This window comes from Mauremys reevesii, linkage group 5, assembly GCF_016161935.1.
Source record: "Mauremys reevesii isolate NIE-2019 linkage group 5, ASM1616193v1, whole genome shotgun sequence".
Taxonomy (NCBI): domain Eukaryota; kingdom Metazoa; phylum Chordata; order Testudines; family Geoemydidae; genus Mauremys; species Mauremys reevesii.
Genome location: NC_052627.1, coordinates 78,371,280 through 78,383,362, shown reverse-complemented (window position 1 = coordinate 78,383,362; position 12,083 = coordinate 78,371,280). Strand labels below are relative to the sequence as shown.

At 41.4% G+C, this 12,083-nt stretch overlaps 1 long non-coding RNA gene across 1 annotated transcript; it reads right to left on the bottom strand.

Moving 5' to 3' along the window:
* Positions 1-1,481: 1,481 nt before the first annotated feature.
* On the bottom strand, positions 1,482-10,838 carry LOC120407060. Its single transcript, XR_005599771.1, has 3 exons — positions 10,568-10,838; positions 7,888-7,943; positions 1,482-2,289 (listed from the first exon to the last, which is right to left on the bottom strand). It is a non-coding gene; the product is annotated as an uncharacterized LOC120407060 (long non-coding RNA).
* Positions 10,839-12,083: the final 1,245 nt, after the last annotated feature.

Below are 12,083 nucleotides of genomic sequence, written 5' to 3'. Positions count from 1 at the left end.
GGGACTTATAACAGATTTCAAATATGTTAGGGGCTGTTATAAAGAGGACAGTGATCAATTGTTTTCCATGTCCGCTGAGGATAGAACAAGAAGTAATGGGCTTAATCTGTAGCAAGGGAGATTTAGATTAGACGCTAGGAAAAATGTCTTAACTATAAGGGTAGTTAAGACCCGGAATAGGCTTCAAGGGAGCTTGTGGAATATCCTTCACGGGACATTTTTCAGAATAGATTTGACAAACACCTGTCAGGGATGGTTTAAGTTTAGTTGGTTCTACTTCAGCCCTAAGGGCTGGTCTTCATGACTTCTTGCGGTCCCTTCCAGCCCTACATTTCTATGATTCTGTGACACCAACCAACAGAACAAAGGCAATGACAGGGTGGAACTAGAGCCCCTCAACAACAGAGATAACAAAAATAAGGCAGTGGGAGACTGGTTCCAAGACCAGCAAACTCGAAGGACTGTGAGGCCTAACAGGCCACAAAGGGCTGCCAGTAAAGGTCATGTCACTGCTGTGGGCTATGTACTAGTAACCTCTGACTCCAGCATGTAAGCTAACACTTGCACAAAAGTCACAACAACTGTTAAAGGAAAGCTGTAGCAACCTGAATGGAACTTGAAGAGAGGAACATAGGTTGGAAGGAGTTTGGAGGAGGCACTGGAGAAATGGTCTGTGTGCACATGGCTGGAATGTCAGATGCAGTTGCATATCTCAGTAAATAGTTCTCTTAATAAAGAACGAGTTTAGTTTAAGAAACATGGATAACTTTCATGTTATTACCCAGAACATGGTACATTAAACGATCTTCAACCAAGTTTTAGGTAATTTTTAAGAGACTAGCTGGGCCAAGCTTTCATATATCACAATCTCGTCATCCACAACACGTATATTTAAAAACAAAACAAACAAAACTTACAACTCTATCAAAATAAGACACCACTTCACACACTTCTCCCTCTGCAGGAAGGACAAAAGAACAAGCAACATGTGACAGAAATGTAGTTATAGTGCTTAATACACTTCTGGAAGATACTCAGATTGGTGTCTGAGTATGGTATAGGAACCTATATCGAATAGAAATAGAGCAACAGTTACAGTGGCAGTTCACACCTCATAATTAAATTCAGACATACAAATAACACAAAGAGGTTTCCAAAGATTAAATGGCTAGGGGCAAAGTAATTCTTGGTCATTAGCTATTAGTTAAATTCTAAAGAGTAACTTTCTGTGGTTTTATTTGTGTAATCAGAATTTGACAGCCGAGACTGCTAGAAAACAGAACAGTGTTGCATGTTATATTTAGTTTGGCAAGAGATATTTCTCTGTGGATCTGAAGTTTTTTTGAAATTTCCTTTTTTATTGTATTTTACATTAGCCTTCTGAAACAAGAACAAAAAAGAGAGGTGGAGTTGGCTTCTGCAGTGATGAATTGACTCTTTCATTATAGCAAATACCCATGACCTCCACTGTTCACCTGTAAACAATCATAGTTAGTGGTCTCTTTAGGAAACTAACAGATGGATTATAAATTCTCACTGGAGCTTTTATCCATTTGTGGCTTGCAGTGTGCAAATGTTTGTCTTTTAAACAGTATAAAACGATGTCAAAAGGGGATCTCTGTTCTGTTTTTATTAGTATTAATTTATTCTGATCATAGATGAAAAGAAATCTTCTGAATGCACAGTCATTCTTCTCCTGGCTCCAGGCAAATTGATGTCCCACGTACTAGAGGGAAAGTGGTAGAGTGTCACCTTTGGCTTTTTGACAGAGTTGCATTGTCTTTAGAAGAACCCATACTCAAAACTTTAAAAAAAAAAAACCCAAATGGTGTCGCTTCTGCAGAGATGAAACTGACTGATATTTTACTCTAGATGAGATGGCAATTGAACCTTGGAAATTATTCATGTTCTATCATTCTGCAACTGTAATTTTTTATACAGCCAACATTTCTGTACATAGTTTTGGAAAACATGATGAACTGTTCATTTACCTTGGACGCCAGAATGGACCCTAGCATATGAAGAAGTTTAGGATGCTTGTCTGATCGGCTTCATGCAGGTAATGACTGTCATTCCCAGTCACATCTATTATACAGCTTTGCAAGATGCGTAGTGCGATGTTGAGACCAATTAATCTTTGATAGCATTTGGTAGATCATGCTGCTGTTTCAGAGCAGTAATATTTTACCTTAGTGTGTGATTTTGTGATGAGTCTTCTAGTTCTTTATATGCCCAGGCTGTCACGGTTGCATTCAAACACTCAGTTATTTTGCTAGCTGAAATCAAGCTCTGTTATCAAGAAACAAAAATTATTGAAAGGAGAGAAATACATTATGGGCCTTCAATTCCCGGTAACTTCTAACCACCTTGTAGATTAGACCCCATTTCATTTAATTTTTTGTTTTGTTTTTATTTTTAACTGATTTTATTGCTTCAACTGATAAATACTGGAAACTGATGTCCTCTGTTTAGCCCATGAACAGCTACGGCACAGTCAAATGGCATTGCAGTCTTCTCTCCACTAGCCCACCACTGTGTTTCAAACTGGATCTGAACACCGCTGGGCCAACAGATAATTCATTCTTTATGCTCAGTCAATTTTTGGCCTCTCCTACTAACAGTTTCTATTAGTGTGTACAGATTTGGAAGGCTGGTTTTGTGATGTGGAGGCCTGTCCACTGGGAATTGGATTGAGACCACCTGCTCATTTCACAGAGATCAAACATCTATCAAAAGGTAACTATACTTTCAGTCACTACAAGACAGGTTCAATTAAAAAAGAGAATGAGAATAAAAGACTTTGCATCCAACCACTGTACCAACCCCTTGAGCCAACTAGGGACTCTGGAGACATGCATAACTGACAATATTGCATTTTGAAAGTTTGCCAGCAGGATGCACTATTGTTATTTTTATTTCCTATTGCCAGTATATCTCCACATACTAAAACCTTGTGGGTGAAATTGACTCCTCTACAGTGGGCCACAAGAAAATCTATGCATCATGTAAATCCTATTTTGAGGTCTTAAATGCATGGACCTTACATTGTCCTTCTGCACAGCAATAAATTTCATCACAATATAACAAACTAGTTTAACCGAGACCATCTTTGCACTATGGGCACTACAGCAGCAGAGCTACAGAGCTATAATGCCATAGTGTAGCTGCCTCCCAGAGTGACAGAAGAGTCACTATAGATAATCCACCTTCCCGAGTGGTAGTAGCTAGGTTGACAAAAGCTTACACCTAACCCCAGCTACAGCAGGCATTAGGTCAGCATAGCTAAGGTTTTCAGGGGTATGGATTTTTCACACACCTGAACAATATAGTTATGTTAATCTAAATTTTAAGTGTACACCAGGCCTGGGTCATTGATAGTTCTTTCATGTGAAGTTAATAGTGATATCAAACAAAAGTCTCTTCTATCTTTGCTCTTGTGTTCCCATGTATTATATTCAATTGTAAAGTTTTACACACTGAATTGTTACTGCTTTAAAGATACCAATGCCTCATGGAAAACGTTTGCAATTTTGCTTTCAGAGCATGTATTTTCTGTTTTTATCTTCACCTGTCCTTATTTGAAAGGACATTTACATAAAAAAAGATCTTTGTTCCTTAAGCGAACATCTGTTCTTGCTGCTTATTCCTCACCTGAAGATATAATCCTCTGCTTCTGACATCTTAGTGAGAAATAAGCATCAGGAGCAGATGAGCTCTTAAGAAACAAAGGTCCTATTTTCATGTAAATGTGTTAGTAATTAAAAGTGAGAGGAGAAAAAAAATCTGAAAAAGTTACATCTGCAGAATTGATTTAAAGTAGAATGATTTTCAAAGTTTTCCAAGAGAGCTCAGTGCCTCTTTAAGTTGTTTAGACCTTAAAACAATAGAATAATTGTAATTAAACTGAATGGGATATTTTTCTTTGCAAAAAGAGATCTAAAACAGATTTGCAATGGTGATAAGTTGAAAAGATCTAATTTTTCCTTTAGATGCAATGGAAATAGGGTTCATAGAGGACTTCTACTGAGATCTATGGGTGACATTTACCCTGTGCAGAGGGCAAGCAGGAAGTCTGTTCATCACTTAAGCCTCACAGGACTTCCTGTCTTGAGGGGTTGACAGAACTAGGCCCTTAATAACCATCCTCCACTAATAAACCCTCCCCACCCTTTTTGGGTGTCCTCTGGTATTTCCAAAAAATTGGTTTCAGGTCAGCCCAAATCTGAAAATTCAAAGAAATGTTGGTGAGTTGAAAGAGTTGCCAAAAATCTCATTTGGGGTTGAACAGAATGCTTCATTTGACCTCAAAACAGGAGGTTTCACTTACTTTCTAGGCACTTCTTCCACATAAAAAGAAAAGGAAAGGAAGGGCATGACAACTAACTCCTTCTCCTCATCTGGTTATTTTGAGAGTTACTGTATAAATGTCTAGTCCAGTAATAAGGGCACTCAGCTTGGATTAAGGTGACCAGATGAGAGGGAGAAAATATCGGGACACATGTGGGGCGTCCACTAGTGGATCCAAAAAAAAAAAAAAGGCGAGTGCTGCCGGTGGAGCAGCGAGAGGGGAAAGAAAAAAAAAAAAGCCGAGTGCTGTCGGTGGAGCAGCAATAAATAAATAAATGAATAAAAAAGGCGAGTGCTGCCAGCGGAACAAAATATCGGGACAAATTGCGTCCTGACCAAAGATCGGTCAGGTCGCGGGACAAAGACCTAAATATCGGCACGGTCCCAATTTTATCGAGACGTCTGGTCACCCTAGCTTGGATTTGGAAGACCCATGTTGAAATCCCAAAGGGAATTGAACCAGGGAAGAAGAATGTGATGGGAGACTGTTGTTTTGTAAGGTGATTGTGTGAGATGGATAGATATGTCAAAGCATGACATATTTTCGATTTTTATCCACTGTTGAATTTTTGGAAGTGTATGTAGAGCTATGGAATTATAAGTATACATAAAATATACCCACCACTCCAGTCCTGGCTGTGCTTTGGTTCTTTAATTCTGCTATTTTTGTGGGGGAAGGCAGGTGTTGATAGGGGTGTGCATAAGTGAGTGAGATGCAAAGCGGCCTCATATAGATCATAAGGAGGGAGAGGAGGGAAAGAAAAAAAATGAAATATTTAAAATGTATTGGTTAAAGCTTATATTTTGCCTACTTTGCCTAGGAGATGCAGGAGTTGGTAAGTGTGATAAATGAAGTGTGTGTGTGGGGGGGATAACTCCCTTTTATGGACACCCAGCCAGCCAGTAGTTATAAAATTCCTCTTAGTAGCTGTTCTCTAATTGCTCTACCTGTAAAGGGTTAAAAAGTCTCACTGCTATGCATAGGTAAAAGGAAGTGAGTGGGCACCTGGCCAAAAGAGCCAATGGGAAGGCTAGAGCTTTTTAAAATTGAAACAAGACTCCCCTTTTGTCTGTCTGTTGTGAGGAGTGGACAGGACAGAGCTATGCTGTAAGAAGCTTGGGCCAGATATGAAAAAATCATCAGTATCATACCTAGAAACTACTCATTTAAAACCACAGATATGTAAGTAGATCCGGAAATGTCTAGGAAGACGCGATTAGGTTTATTCCTTTTATTTTGTTATGGATTGTGGATTCCTCTGTGCTAACCCCAGGTGCTTTTGTTTTGCTTGTAACTTTTAAGACAGACATCAAGAAAGCTATTCCTGGTGCTTAATCCTAATCTAGCAATAGCCTGAGTTCCCAGTGTATTGTTTTTCTTTTTTTTTTATTAATAAAGTTTACCTTTTTAAGAACAGAATTGGATTTTTGTGTCTTAAGAGGTTTGTGCACATGTTCAATTAGCTGGTGGCAACAGCTGATTTCCTTTTTTTTCCTTTCTCAGCTCTTCCCCAGAGCTGGGGGGGAGGGCTTGAGGGTACCCCACAGGAAGAAATTCCCAAGTGTGCCCTCTTGGGCTCTCAAAGGGGTTTGGCACTTGGGTGGTGGCAGCATCTACCAATCCAAGGTCAGAGAAAAGCTGTAACCTTGGGAGTTCAGTATAAGCTTGGAGTAGAATCCTTGCAGGCCCCCAACTTTTGCACTCGAAGTGCCAGAGTGGGGAATTAGCCTTGACAGTAAATAATATAAATTGTTACAGATTCTGTCAGTGATAATCTGAATGGAAACCAAACTTGCTTATTCAAACATATTTTTAAAAAGTACTGCACTGAAACAAGCAACTAGAATTTTCTGCACAACAAGCTGATCCACAGCTCACTAACTTCACAAGAATTTGGATCAGGCCCAACATGCATCAAGCCATTCTTTCTTTTAGTGCTTTCGGTCAAAGAAGGAAAACACAAGACTGAATTTGGGCAGTTCTAGGGAGAAAGTGTTTCCAGCTAATGGTATTGATGTACAATATTATTTACCTATATATGCAAACACTAGCATGATAGGTCATCTTTTAGATCTAGGAAATGACATTGAATTTACATGGACATATTAGGGAGCTGGCACCACCAGACAATGCCTCAAGATTCAGTGACAAACAGGAAAAAAGGGGAAGATAATTTTTTTTCAAATACTTTAACTCCGGTATCATGGCAACGCTGTTAATGTTATCCTAGGTCTGTTCAGCTGATGCCTAAGGCATCTACACTAAGTCTCGGAGTTTATGATAATTAGCAATTAAAGCTATCTGAAAGAGCCTATATTTTTATAACTGATTTGTTTTTAACAGTTTGTCTCTTAAGATTAATGATTTTTCCCCCCAATTCAGAGAATATTGTCAGTTGGTGCCTCAAACCATATTTATTTTTATTACAAACATCACAGCTGAAACATTTGACAATGATTCTTTTAGGGAATGAAACAGACTATGTGTAAAGGTTGAGAATTCAAACGACTGTGCTCAGCATCACCACAAAGGCCACACTGATGGGCAAATAGTGGCTGTACATGATATATTAGACTAGACGATGTTTCATGCATTAATTCTGTTCTCTGTAACAAGGTAAATGGAGGCGGCAGGTTTGTATAATTTTTGGTGGTGCCCTGAATGGGTCCAAGCCCCCCCCCCACCTGCCTTGTAAGCCAATATATATATTTTTTAAATAATGTAAAAATATGAGGGCGCTGGGGATGAGAGATTCACGCTGCAAGAGGGTGCTCAGGGCTGGGGCAGAGGGTTGGGGTGCAGGAGGGGTGAGGACTCTGGCTGGGGGTGTGGGCTCTGGGGTGGGGCCGGGCCATGGATGAGGAGTTTGGGGTGCAGGCAGGCTGCTCCCAGCTGGGGCCAGAGAGGAGGACTGCCCCCAGCCCTCTTCCAGCTAGCAGCAGTGAGCTCTGGGGAAGGTCCCCCACCCCGGCAGCACACTCACCTCGCACCACTGTCACTGCATGTGCTCATAGGGCCCTTCTCAGGTCCAGGAAGCCCCCTCGCCTCCCCTGTGGTGGGTGCGGGGTGGGGCTGCCATCATGTGTGCACCTCCTCCCCTGCTGCTGCCTCTCACAGTAGCCTCACTGGGGGTGGGGGATGGGCTGCCCCTTGCCCAGCATGGGGCAGGAGCGGTGACTGCAGGTGGGGGGGGGTCCCATGCTGGTGGAGGGTTGCACCAGAAAAGGGAAGGGTCCATCCACCCAAGGCGGAAGGGCAGGGAGGGTCAGCCTGCCCTGGCACTATTTGTTTGGGGGTCGCTAGGACCCTGCGGCAGCAGTTGATGTTGGGAGCTGGCAGAGCATAGCGCAGTGCAGAGCTGCAGGGGGCAGAAATTGCCACTATTAAGATGGAAAGCATAAGGAGGCATCCAGGAGTAAGGGAGAGGAAGGAGAAAAATGTTCACTGCCCAGATCTTCAGCCAGTGAGAAAGAGGCTGGATTTTGTTCTTTCCCCACAACCATCTGCTCATCTATCTCCCCAGATACACTGCTGCACACCTCTTCGTGTCTGTTGAAAGGCAGCCCCGTTCCTTCAGATCAGGAAATGACAATTTCTGTGGGGGAAAAAAGCAAAGGCAAACACTGAGATGCTGTGGTGATGATGGTGTGTGCAGTATAAGAAATTAAATAGTGTGGCGACAAAGCATCACAATACTGGAGACCTGCTTTCTACATGCACATCATAAAACCTGTTTTCTGTTGTGCACATTTTCAACGCTCCACCCACAAGGACAGTGAGCTGACATCCCTAGGGGAGAAGATTTAAAAGATCTTGAGTACCTTAACTGTGATTTACCATCCTTTAAAATGTTTGCATGAAAATTTAACTCAAATTCCTGTTTTATTAATGGCTGCTTTTTGTTAACTAAAATGCCCCGAAGGGTTTTATCTTTCTGAAAATACTGGTATGCATTTTTAACCTTAACTTCTTAACATTTTTACTGGAATAAGTCAAATGTTCCCAACCTCTCATATTAGCCTCCAAGATCCCTCATTGTCCTTGTGGACTTTCACTCCCTGCTTTCAATTATGCAATATCATGTCTGTAATGTGCTACCCAAAATTTTTACAATAGTTCAAATGTGGTGTCACTATTCCAGATATAAAGCTCAATTTTGCTCCCTACTGAAGTAAGTGTCAAAACTCCCATTGAAATTGGGCTTTATGATTTTTAAAATGATTTGACTCCTTATAAAAGGCACCAGACTTTCCAACCGTGGAGACTAAAATCTCTGCTAATTCCCAGAAGAGGCAGTGCAAGTGTCCCAGTGTTCCCACAAATATTGTCCCCTGTCAATGGGCCTCAGCCTGACCTGCTGACACTACCCCAAAGTCCTGAGAATGGTTCAGTGTCCATTCCTAGACCACTATACAACAGCCTGATGGGAACTACTTTTAATCTCTGCTGTCCTGGGGGAATTTCCCTACACCGTCTCTGAACTCTCCCATCCCAGCAGTGTTGCCAATTTAGTCATTTTCCAACCCTGCCTGTAAATTTGAACACCCCTTTTAACTTCAGTTCATGGGGAAAGCACGGCCAGATTCTGCCAGACATCAAATTGCTAACAGCATCTGTATTATTTTACAGAGCTGTACAAATGTTAACGAATTAACTCATTTATCTAATTAATGTTTTAAAGTTTATAGCCACTGTCACATCCTTTACATACCCCATATATGTGTATAATTTAAGGCATAGTGTCCTTTGCTGTATTGTGACCTCATTCTTGTTAGCTTAAGTGCCCCCATTGTTTTCATATCCCATTGGTCTCCCTCCTCTTGGGTACTGGTCAGCTGTCCCACATTCATGATACCCAGCATGCTGCATGTCTTGCTGCTCAGTCAGTTTTCCAGTTCACTGATGTTTACTGTGAGCAAGACTGGACCCAATAATGGTCTCTGTGGTGCTGCATTTATCACCTCGTTCTTACTCAAACACACTGACCTGTGTAACCAAGCCATTTTTTAAATCCAGCTGAGTATTACATCATTAGTACTGTATTTCCTAAGCTTATGCATTAATCATTCACAGTACTGCATTAAAAGCCTTCTTGAAATCCAAGTGAATAATGTCTGCTTCTTCACCCTTCTCTGCTTTTATTGTCACTTCCTCAAACAAATTAACCAAGTGTATTATGCATGACTTCCCTCTTGGTAATCTTTTCACAGAAATATTTAAAATTCTATTTACATGGAAGCTCTGAGCATATTACCAAAATAGAGAACTTGATTTTTTGGATACCTGTGGTAATGCCAGAAGCAGCATTTAATATTTTACAGAGAGACAAGTACAGCAAATAGTGTATTTGTGACACTCCCCAGAGTAAAAGTGTGATTTTACATAACAGAAATGAACTACAGTCTAATCGAGAACAAAATAGATTCTATAAAGAAATACTTTAAAACATCATGAAACACACATTTTAGACACAGAAATCTGCCAATCAAGTTTTTACTTCAGTTACATAAGGTACCCTGGGGTGCCAACTCTGCTGCAATGTTCAGCCAAAGGAAATATGAGGCTGCAAAAGTGTCACAAATACATTAAATCTAAAAAGTGCCCATTAAGTTTGATGTGGGAAAAATTCTTATAATTTTTTAATCTTTTTTTGTGTGTGGCAATTATATATTTAGAGCCTGACCCTGAATTCCTTGCCATTTAAACTCTCCGAGTTCACTGGGAGTTTTTGACTGTGCAAGGAGTGCAATTTAGGCCCCCTTTGCCATCTATTTTCCTTGACTCACTGTTGTGATAGGGCACCCACCCGTGGAGACTCTCCAGCAGCAAGCTGTGACAGACAGGTGTGCTTGTCTTGTTTTCCCTCTTTCAGAGTCCCCAGTAACCTCACACAAGCTTTTTTCCCTCAATATACCTCTCCTTGGAGCCAGTTTGTTAAAAAAACAAAACATGGTGCAAAATAGTTCATAACAAAAATCCCAAAACATAACCCATTTACCACCCCAGTGCATGTAGTTTTTAAAATCTTGACACTTCATATACAACACTCCATCTCCCGCTACACCTAGGCTCTTCTTTGGTCCTCTCATATTCTTCTGCCAGGAGAGTACCCCTGCCATTTGAACTCAAGGGCAACCCTGCTCTTCTCAGCAGGAACCACCTGCTGCTCTTCTCTGCTAGGAATTCAGGGATCATCTATCACTACCCCGTTCTGTTCACCTTTTGTCTCAGACAAACCAACCAGTTGGCTCTGCACTGTTCCTCTGGCTCCAGCTCTCCAGCATCAAGACACTAGCAGATAAGTCCCTCTGCTGCTCCCCTGCCTTCAGCCCTCCAGTTTAGAAGTTAGCCAGAAATTCCTGCTGCTGCTTTCTGGTCTTCAGCCCTGGCTCTTTGGCTTGGGGAGGTCAGCTGGAAAACCACGTTACTGCTGTCCTACCCTCAGCCTTTGCTCAGGAGACACCGTCAGCTTCCTTCAGCAAGCTCCTACATTATCTTGATCTCTAGCAGTTCTCACCTTATCTTCCTCTGTGACATGGGTCCCCTCTTTTAAGCCCAGTTGGGGTCAGCTGACCAGTCAAAGCTGCACTGGCCTATTCCCTCTTAAAGGGCCAGTGTCGCCCTGTGACATTGGCAGACCAGATGCCAGCTTATGCTAAGGTCCCCAGGCCTCACTGAACACTGACAAATGCATAGCTGGGAACCAGTTAGACTCACCTGTGTGAGTTTTCATATTGTTAAAATAGATATTGGAGTTATAAGAATGTGTTTAGTCTTTATGAAATGCTTGTAGGATGCTGCATGTATTATTCTTTCTTATAATATCTGTATCTCATGTTATAAGGTAATATTTAAGTGTTTGCGCCTTAACTATACAAATGTTTTCTAAGACTGTAAACCCTCACAGTCAGGGGTGGAGCATTACCAAGTGTGAAATACTAGTTTACCACAAAAGGTGTCATCTCCTCCCCAACTATGGCACCAGACAACCATTGTGGAACATCAGTGGACAAAAGATTTCATTGATTTCTTCCACCACACCCATAAGAGGGTACCTCACAAGACCTCATCCCATCATAGCTTGAACACTGGGGGAAGGGAATACATCCCTAAGGAGAAATTTGTATCCCTATGCCGCTTGAACTCTGAGGGGCAAAGGTTTCTAAGTATAAGCAAAGGGTCCCCAGCTGTTTAGCTTGGGTTAGCCCTAAAGGACATATAAAGCTTACTTATTATAGTAGCTAATATAACCTTTTGGAACCTAAGACTGCATCTCATCAGTGTGTGTATGTGTACTGGATTTAATCTTATAAGTAACTCTCATTTCTTTTTCCTACCTAATAAACCTTTAGTTAGTTTATTATAGGATTGGCTACAAGCATTGTGTTTGATGAGAGATCTAGGGTGCACTTGACGTGGGGTAAGTGACTGGTCCTTTAGGATTAGGAGCAGCCTGAATATTGATGTGATATTTGGTGTAGGGAGCCATCTATCACAAAAGCAAGCTTGCCTGGGTGGCAAGATAGACCAGAGTGCCCAAGGGCATGTGACTCCATAGTGCTTTAGGAGTTCACACTTGTTACATGATTGGTGAAATGTAATTATAGAACATACAACCAGTTTGGGGTTTGTGCCCTGTTTCTTGAAAGTCTGCCCTGAGGTTGGCACTCATCATGTTTGTGAACCTCTTCAGACAGATTGACAACACTCACGTACACAACTTCTGTTGACTTTA